This window comes from Cryptomeria japonica, chromosome 7, assembly GCF_030272615.1.
Source record: "Cryptomeria japonica chromosome 7, Sugi_1.0, whole genome shotgun sequence".
NCBI lineage: Eukaryota > Viridiplantae > Streptophyta > Pinopsida > Cupressales > Cupressaceae > Cryptomeria > Cryptomeria japonica.
Window position 1 is genome coordinate 244244963 of NC_081411.1, and position 10969 is coordinate 244255931.

Below are 10969 nucleotides of genomic sequence, written 5' to 3' on the forward strand. Positions count from 1 at the left end.
CAGAAGGGTCTTGTTCAAGGTTATAATATTTCTCAGGCCCACTCCTCCCACCTTTTTGGTTTGCAGACATTATCCCAAGCAATGAGGGCAACTCTCTTCTTTTCCTCAACCTCAAACCAGAGGAAAGCTTTCTAAATTTTCTCAATAGCATCTACAAATTTGCCAAGAATTTTGAAGAAGCTCAAAGAATGAACTGGAAGACTTTGGAGAGAAGATTTTAAAAGTTGGATTTTACGAGCTTGACTAAGAAGGGTACCTTTCCATCCATCCAGCTTCCTGTTGAATCTATCAACAAGACTATTCCAAACAAAATCTGTAGGTTTCTTGCCCAAAGGAAGACCCAGGTAAATAGATGGGGGCTTACCAATTTGGAATCCAAGGATTTGGGCCATCCTATTATATCTATCCTCCAGGGTGTTGAAGAAGAACACAAAGACTTTCTTTCGATTGATTGCTTGACCCGAAGCAAAACTATAAATATTGAGAAAGTTCTTCATAGTAGAAGCTTCTTTGATTGATGAAATGCCCATTAAGATGGTATCATCAACAAATTGTTGGTGGGAATAGGCTTTGAATCCAGAAGAGGGAGAGACTCCTAGTAGAAGACCCTGAGAAATAAATTTGATATTAAATCTACCCAAACATTCAAACAGAATAATGAAGAGAATAGGTGAGATGGGATCCCCTTGCCTAATGCCCCTAGAAGTTTTAAAGAAGGGGGAAGGCACACCATTCACAATGATAGAGAAAGGAGCCAAGATAAGTTGGTCAACCAACTTAATAAACTTATCATAGAAACCAAAAGCACTAAGCACCTTGTCCAAGAATCTCGAGTCCACACGGTCATATGCTTTAGACAAGTCCAACTTCATCAAGAAGCCTTGTTTATTCGTTTCCACCAGTGAGTGTATATTTTCATGAATAGTAATGATAGAGTTAGGGATTTGTCTGCTAGGTACAAAGCCACTTTGTTGAGACGATATAATAGAAGGGAGAATCATGATCAGTCTGTCAGTAACCACCTTCGAGATAACTTTATAGAAAGAATTGCACAAACTTATCTATCGGAACTGATCCATAAAATCAGCCCCAGGACATTTGGCAATCAAACCAGAAAAGTAGCATTGAGTTCCTTTAAGATAATCCTCGCCTCAAAAAATTCTTGCACTCCTTTGACCATATCATATTTGAGAATGTTCCAAAAGGATTGAAAGAAGAACAATGGGAACCCATCCAGTCCCAGAGATTTATTCCCATCAAAAGAGAACACCACTTTCTTAACTTCCTCCTCAGAGGGAATGGCCACCAAAGCCTTATTCTGAACACTATTAATGATGGAAGGAATAGTCTCTGAGAGGGCCCTCTAGGAAAGATCATTTAGACCGCTATCCACTGAGAGAAGAGATTTGAAAAAATTTCTGGCTTCATTCCCAATCTCATCATTCTTCCTTGTTTCAATTCCACCAATTCTCAATTAAGAGGTCCTATTAGAAGCCTTATGTTTCACAAAAGTCATATGGAAAAACCTGGTATTTATGTCCCCAGCTTTAAGCCAAAGAGATATGGACCGTTGTTTCCAAAATTCCTCTTCTCTTCTGATGATCTTATGATACTTGACAAGCACTTAATTTTCCTCTCTAATAGACACTTCATTATATCCGCTAGTTTGGAATTTATCGTGTATTTCATTTAGCTCAAGATGGGTTTTGGACTTGGCAACAATAAGATCCCCAACAACTTCCTTGTTCTATTTCTTAATATTATCTTTCACATGCCTTAATTTTTTTGCCATTCTATACATCATAGTACCTTTGACATCAATTGACCACCACTCCTCAATGGCCTTCTCAAGATTAGGATGGTCTAGTCACATCCTTTCAAATCTAAATGGGAAGTTTCTTTTAACACTTATATTCTCTGCCACCAAAACCACAAGAAAGTGGCCAGAACCAATTCGAGAAATAGCCAACAGGGAGCACAGATAATGGCTAAACCAATCATTTGAGATTAGGGCCCTGTCTAATCTGACTTTAATAAGATCTTCCCCCTCCCTTCGGCTGGTCTAGGTAAAATTGGTACCTTGGAGATCTATATCATGTAGACCCTTGTTATTAATAAAGTTGAGTAGGTCCATTCTACTTTCTAACTGAGATGGGGTGCCCCCAAACTTTTCATTTTCACGAAGAGGGGTATTGAAGTCCCCCATGACCATCCACCTTTCATCCTTAAAAAGAGACCGAATGGCCTCCAACTTCTTCCAAAATTTACATCTACCAAGTCTATTATTAGGGGCATAAATGTTAGTCAAAAGCCAAGAGGTATTATCCCCTAAATTATGAAACCTAACAAAGGCCAAATTACTATCCTGCTTAACAAGCACCCTAGTAACATGCCTTAGATTCTAAAAAATGGCAATGCCCCCAGAAGCACCATCTGAGCTACCTCGTAAAACTCCACCATCCTTAAAAAGCTTAATCTTCTCAACTTTCTCTTTAGTCATTTTAGTTTCATGGATAAGAACAATATCCGGTTTATGCTCTCTCACTAAATTTCTAAGAACGTCTTGTTTATGTGGACTATTCAATCCACGTATATTCCAAGAAATAATTTTCATTTTCTTTTAAGGAACATACCTCAAGGATGGTCATCTGAGTACCATCCACTATGTAATTGCTTGCCTCTTGATCTCTGATCTGGCTTGTTGATCTTCTTGCAAGGGGTGAGGGGATAAAACCCATATCGGCTTTAGTCCTATTCCTTGTCTTGATTGAAGTAGCCCGAGGGGTAGATTTCAGCGCCTTTTTTCCAACTTTTTCTTTTGTTCTGCAACTTCATAATTATGGATATCTTCCTCTTGGTTGTTTTGGGTGATTGATTTCTGCTTGACATCATTATTCTCAACCCACTTAGAACTTATATTAATTAATAAGGTAGTTGGGGACTACTTGAAGGTAGATTTCACCATATCCACCAACTATTGTGATCCTGATGATGAGATCCCTCCAAGGATCAAACACCTCTGGGCTTCCTCATAATAAGATCTGGGGTCGTCTTTGTTAGTGTTTTCCATAGAGCAGTTCAAATCCGCTTCCTCCCTGGTCTGCAAAACCACCTGTATTTCTCCATCTTCTAGGTTATCACTTTGTTGTTCCTCTTGATTGGTGTTTTTTCATTCTCTCTCATCTTTGCCTGTTTGATCCTCTTTCCCTTCTTCAAATATATTTTTTTTCTAGGTTTTCCAAATTAATGTTCCCTTGCTGCTCAAAAGTGTTAGGGATGATTACATTCTGGGATTCTTCTACTTTTTTTTCTTCTTCAACAATCACTAGTTGCTTGGCAGGATTTTTGGCTCTCCATTGCGTTGTCTTTTCTTTCTTCTCTTTCTCTTTGACAGTCTGTAGAGGGCATTTTCTAGCAGTGTGCACCAATTTTTTTTAGTGAAAACATGCAAAAGGGATACTTTCATATTTCACAGGTTGGAGCCACTTGCCTAATCTGGAATTAAACTCAATAGATAAAGGTATATCTGTTCCTTGCATAACTCCCACATAAATTCTAGCAAAGGTGAGTCTTCTTCTAGCCGCTCTAATAGGATCCATAGATAAGAGTTTCCCAAAGGAACTAGTGATTCCTTTAAAAACATCTTCAACCTAGAACTCCAATGGGAGGCCCGATAGTCTGACCCAAACAGGAGCTTGTACAAAAAAAAGATTCATTTAGGTCCATCTTAGGCAACCACTTTTGCAGAGCAAGCGTAGATTTTCTAATCAACAAAGGACCATCACAAAGCACCCTCGACATGTCTTCCTCACATGAAAAGGACATAGATGGCACACCTTTGGACATGGTAGTGATCTCCACTTGACCTTTTAGTGCCCATTTCCATTTAGCAAATGCCCTGACAACATCAATATTTTCTATTGGACCCAAAAATTTTCCCACCAAAGTCAGTGCCATAAGGTTAATGTTATGCTCAATCACTAGATCTGGAACTTCAATAGCAAATCTACCCTTTTTGGGTTATGAGATATTATGAACTAAAAGAAGCGAGGACTTTCCACTTGGATTGACATCAAATAGAGACGTCTATGACCGATCGATGTTCCTTCAAACAGGTCCCTACCTTGGGTTGTCTCTAGCACATGATTCTCCCCTCCCCCCATCAGGATCAAGAGGCTTGTCGCCACCTTGTGGGTCCCCATCCACTGGATCCTTTCCATTCAACTCATAGAGTCAGGGCAGTCTCGAGATTCATCCTTTCTGCTCGTTCCTTGGTTCGCCTGTCCATTATAGGGTGGGATCCTGAGTTCAAATTCAAATTCGCTCCCTTCTTCCGCTCCCACATCACTCCCTACTTCTAATTTGGTAGTGATTGTTAATTATTATAACCCATCAACATATTAATTGCTCAACAAATATCACAGAAGAGAAACAAGAACAATGTTTATCTATCTGATTTGTAATAATTAATACACTAGGTTAATCAATAGCTAATAATAGCGGAAGCAAAAAATAAGTCAATCACAATAACACAAATATACCTAGGAAACCTAGGAAACCCCAATGTGGGGAAAAACCTGCAAATGTTGAATTCTCTATTCAGCTTCAAGAGAAAAAATTTCTTCCAAATCTCATCCTAGTTGCTACAACGATCTTACATATATATCCCTTTGATGAAACATCAACATGCAAGACAAGAGAAACTTTTCTCACATGACACGACCTAAGAGAAACATTCTTTCAAGACTCGGGAAAAGAACTTTCCTTACATAATGCAAGAGAAAGGAAACTCGCCTTCCATAACTCAAACTATCTCACACATAAGACCGCTCTTGGTGTTAACTTCACAACTCTAGGAAATATTTTATTTACAAAATAGAAAAAATTCTCTTGCTGAACATTCAACTCAAGCTGCACTTAAGAAACTTCCACAACCACACCTTCCGAACTATAGAAAACTTAACAATCCCTCTTAGTGAGGAAAATGATTTGTACAATGCCTAGCTTATCCCTGAAGAATAGAAAGTTGCTCTTCATCAAGGCCTTCGTCAGGATGTCTACTATCTATTCATCCACAAGAATGTATTGTAACTTTGTTGTCCCCTTCTCTACACAATCTCTGATGAAGTGATACTTGATCTCAATATGTTTTGACTTGTCATGATTTACTAGATTCTTAGAGTGTTTGATACAACTCTGATTATCATAGTAAATGATTGTTTGTTGTAGCTCATGATCAAAGAGCTCAACTAGAAGTTTCCAAATCCAAATAGCCTCACATGTAGCCATACTAGCTGCCATATACTCAGCCTTTGCAAAACTTAGTGCAACTAATTTTTGTTTCTTGTTGTAACAAGAAACTGCACCTGATCCCAAACTGAAAAAACACCCTGAAGTGCTCTTCCTGACAGTTGTATTGCCTTCCCAATCTGCATTGGTTAACCCTCGAGCTTCACTCCATCCTATTGAATATACCTCAGCCCATAATCAACTGTTCCTCGAAGATACCTCAAAACATGTTTCTCAGCTATCTAGTGAACATGTTTAGGTTCCACCATAAACTGACTGAGTGATTTTACTACAAAACATTATATTTGGCCTTGTATTGACCAGATACATAAGAGAGCCTATCAACTGCCCATACAAATTTGGGTCCACTGCCTTTAATTTGGAAGCATCAATCTTCTTCCAGTTGGTCACAAGTGGTGAGGACATGGGCTTACAATTTTCTATCCTAAATCGCTTCAAGATATCAATTGTTTACCATTGGTATAATTATTTATTCCTCTTGGATATAATTACACTTTACTTAAGTTTACTTAGGTACATGCACCACATTGTAGTTTGCATATGAGACACTTAGGGAGATGTGCTACATTTGGAGTGTGTATGTAGGAGAATTTCCACCTTTTATGGTGTGATATTGCTATTACTTTATCATATCCACTTATTGTGGAGTGATAATTCCACCTTCGGTGGGTGATCCACCTCATGTGGAATATTTTACTATTTCTCCTACCTACCCTTGAATATCATTGAGCCACATGTGATCATTGTGTGCTCTCTTGTCTCTTAGCCTTGCCTTTATAAGCAACCTCATCTACATTGTATATAATTTCTTGATGATCCAGTTGAACAGTATTTTCATCTTGATTAGAATATAGTTTATTCTTATCAATCTATTTTCTCTCTATTGTGTTATTCAATGTGCTCTTGATCTTGACTATTTTCAACAAATTCTCACATGGTATCAGAGCCTATAGGGTTTCATTGATTAGTCATTTTGGAGAGATTTTGGAGGCTTCTATTTTTGGATCTAGGGAGCTGCACATTTTGGGTGTGTTTTATGGTGATTTGGACCTCATGATTGCATATGGGTGGTTGTTTCCATGAATTTTGAGTATAAATTCAACCTGTTTTGTAGAAAAATTATTTCGGGGCCTTGGAGAAATTTTTTTAGCCTATAAGGCTAGTGGTACAGATGTTTTTTCAAAAAAAAAATTTTAACTATTATTTTTCTGCGAATTTTCTTTTTGTGATGGAGGGACCCGTGACACCCCACACCTGTTATCGTACCATGCTGCATCTATTTTTCTGTAGAGTACACACTGTACCTTGTGTGTGATCTCCATAATCGCTCCTACCTTTCGGTGGTTCCTCCATTTCGCTCCACCGTAGCGTCACCGCCCAACTGCCTCCTCATCGAGCTCTACCTAGTCTGTAGACTCCTCACGCATTGCCCCATCCTCCCTGCACTGACTCATCTCGTCTGCACCGCCCACAGTCTACATCGTTGTCCGCTCCCTTGACCAATCGCTCCACCTTCCACTAGTCCTTTGCCTCAGGCCTGATGCCACAAAACCATCGTCGTGCTTCCACCCGCATCCTCTGCAGGCTTCATTCCACATTGAATGTCTAACAACCAGTGTTCATTTTTTCTATGGTTGCACAGTTTTTTCGGCAACCCTTCGTCATCGTGGACCCACTACCGACACCTCGACACGACACACAGAGAGCCACCTCACTGTACAGCAAGCCATGTCACCGTGTATAGTATACAGACAACTCATTGGTCATACATCTAGTTAGCATCAAATCAAATTGACACACAAACATCCATACTGCCACGTAGGTGTCCAATCAGTAGTCCATGTCATCAGACTAATTAGTAGCCCGTATGAACACATTAGCATAGAGAACAAATCAGCATTTGACACATAATTTCCATACGATGCCACGCAAACAAACACATCACTTTTTCGTATAGACACCTCATCAAATCCGTACTGACACGTCATTGTACGAACCTAATCAGATTTTGCCACATCACCTATCCGTACAGTACAAACACCATGCAAGTCAGGGGATGAACTTTTTTGACAGCCAAACATGCGTCAAATTTAAGCCCATTGAATACTGACGTGAGCACTGCGTCAACACTTTTTTGAAAATTTAGAGCCCTCTCTCATTGGGTTTTTTGATTTCACAGTCCAACTTCAAGAGGCCATATCTTGCTCAGTTTAGCTCCTTTTTTGGTGCAGTTTTTTTTATTTGGGCTAATTTTTTATGGTCTTCATAGTAGTGAAGGAATTTTCTGATTTTGATGGACAAATTTTTCACAATTTGTAGTTTTTGATGATTGTACTTGTCTAATCCTCAATTTTGCAACTTCAAAGGCTTCGTTTGGAGTCATACGACCTCCTATTTAGGTGGCATTTTTTGTTAAAGTGCATAATTTTTTGTCTACTTTATAATATGCCATTAACTAGTAGTGATTTTGAGTAGAAATTATGCTTTCAGTATTTGGTCATTTTTGGCCTATTTAGTACTTGTATTTTGCTTGGATCTCAGTTTAGATCACTTGAAGTTATTATTGGAATCTCTTATAACATATTTAAGGTAGTTGTAAAGTTAAAATCAGAAGTCCACTTTGCCATTTTTTGCAAGTGGCCCTTTGTACACACACTAAGTATAAAGTGTCAAATCATCATTTTAGGGGGGGTTTCTTTATTGAGTAATTTGGGGGGGAGGGTATCTTGTGTGATTATGCCTCTGTCTATCTTGTGTTTTTTTTTTCATTTTGGTAATATAGGTTCTCCTATATTTCCACTTTTAACTCCACATAATTATGCATCATGGAAGATTAAGTCATGGAGTAAACTAATGAAAAAATGACTCACTCATTATGTAAATGGAACAATAACAACACCTCCTAATCCTAAGGCTGATCCTAATGCTCAAGTTGAATGGCTCACTAAAAATTTTATGGCACTTGGAACATTGAGAAAGTATGTATCAGATGACCTCATTTTTCACATTGAGAAGTGTACAACAATTAAAGAAGCTTAGGATATTTATGAAAAATTGTATGGTCAAGTTGATGAGATTACGAGCTATAAGCTTGATAGTGAACTCACAACATTGGATCCCAAGGATTTTGATACAATCCAAGATTATGTCACAAAAGCTAATGAGATAAGAGCAAAGCTTAAGGGTTGTGGCATTGGCTAAAAGGATACTTGATTGGTTTACAACTTATTAGACAAGCTTCCATCAGAGTATGTAGCCTTTGTCTCTAGCTTTCACACCTATCGATTGGATCAAGGTGCCTCCTACACTCCACCATCCTTTGATGCATTCACAAAGATGTTGATTCTTGAGCAATCTAAGTTGACTAAGATGGGGATTCTCAAATCTTCAAAGTCACAAACTTTGGTGGCTAATAAAGGGAATCAAAGCAATCAAGGAAAAGACAAGAACCAAAAGAAACCTAAGCCTAAAAAAGAAGGAGCACAATCATCCTCTCCACAAAAAAGTGATTCTACATCCTCACCTAAGAGGAAATCAATAAGGACAATCATTTTTATGCATATTGCAAGAAGTCGGGACATGATGAACAACGTTGTTACAAGAAGGATATTTGATGAATTGAAACATTTTCTTGAGAAGAACAAAATCAGTTTGCCTTTTAGAATGTCTACATTGGCTTCTTCTTCCAAAGAAAAGGATAAAGGAAATGATCACTCTTTTGGGAAAGATGAAGGAAAGGGACAAGCTCTTTATGCTACTACAAGTCATGATTCAGGGAGATGGCTTCTAGATTCAAGGGCTTCTCATCATATGTCATCTTTGCAGTCTATGTTCTTTTCATTTGAACCTTGCACCATATCACAGATTTTGATGGGCAATCATACATACATGGATGTGATTGGGAAAGGATCTATTGCCATTGGAGATAACTCCTTCATGATGGGGTAATCCTAGTTTGCTAAACACTTCACCAAGTTGATGTTGCTCAATTCCACCAACTCACCAGGCCTAGTTGCTCTCTAGACCTCCAAATCCTTCTCAGTCTCTTCTAGGGCTTGACTCTTGTTCTCTCTAAGGTGTTTGCTTCAAGTGTCCTGACTAGGAACCCTACCAATTCACAGTGCTTCCCATGTGCTCAATTATGGTTTCTTGGCTTCAAGTTGTCAAATTGACCTCCTATTGTCATGAGTTGATGTCAAGGTGTGTAGGTGTCTTCTAACATGTTTTGAATGCATTTAGGGTCCATTTGAGGTTTTCAATCGTTAGGTTTCTTACCGATTCCAAAATCTTGCCTAAAAAAAGGGCTACAAGGAAAGAGCCCCTAATTAGGCCTCCTAAAACCGGTTTTTTAGGGCTTGAGTGAAAACGGTCCAAAAGACCCCCAAACAAGTTTGGTTTTCCTTTAACGGTTCATCTAACCTCAAGAGATTTTTTTAGTTTTGACTTCTTGTTCCACCATTCAATGTGCTAACCCCAAAAGTGGGGGTTTTGAAGGGTTTCTAGGCCTTCTAGGTGGCAGTGACTGGTAAAGTTGAGGTTTGTGCATTAAATGGTCTTGTACCAACAAGCTGTGATGGCAGCACATGTGGAACTCATGGGGCAACCACATTTACCAAAAACTGCTATATACAAGCCAAAATTGGCTGCTCACAAACCAAAGCAAGAAAACACTAATGGAAATTATTTACAAAGCTTGAAATGGAACCAACAATACTATAACACACTGGAGAACCTCGATCCATTAATAGATCAATAGATTCAATCCATTTTCTATTGCAAAAAAAAGTAAAATCACCCCAAAATGCTGCCAACTAGTCTGAAAATGAGTAGTTTCAGATTGTTGAACTTACAAAGCACATTCTCCAACATTGGTATCCATATAAGAGAGGGTACTTATATCTTTCCCATGTGTGGATTCATCCTAGGGCATTGAACAATCCCTAACTCCATCGCTAACCAATTCACTTTTGAAAGTTGTCATGACAACTTTCAAAAGCTATCATGACAACTTTTTGCAACTTTGTAATTTTGCACTTTTTGGTCTTCTCAACCTATAAGACCTATCCTAAGTCATCACACATGAATTTTCAAACGTTCCTAAGACTAATTTAACCCTCCCTAATGCCTATACCAAGTTGTGACATTTTTGACCATCAAGAAGGTCAATTACCTACTCAAATCCACTATTTACACAAAAATACAAACCTAAGAAGAATGAACTCAACTTAGGCCTACATTGACTCAAAACACTAACTCTTGGATCCTCCTGGAGTCCTTATTCACTACTGACTTGGCTAGGGTCAGTACAAGACAAAATTATGAAAGATAATTTGTCTAAGTCCTAGGTGCTCCTGCACCATTCTCCCAAACAAAAGAAGATCATGTCACATCTTTGGGAATCAGATTTTGATCAATTCCAAGCTTCTTAAACTCTGCCTCACACACCCATTTAGCTTTAGCATCATCCATACCCTGCCATTTGATGAGGTGCTCCCAATAGGCTTGATGCCTAGTCTTCTTGGTAATTCTTGAACTCAACACCTTCTCGGCCTTTGGATTTGGTTTGGCTAGAAATTGAAGGTTACTCACATCATCTGAAACCTTTGAGTGACTCTAATCTGAACCTTTCTTGGGTTCCTTGTAGACAACTAAGTCTGCT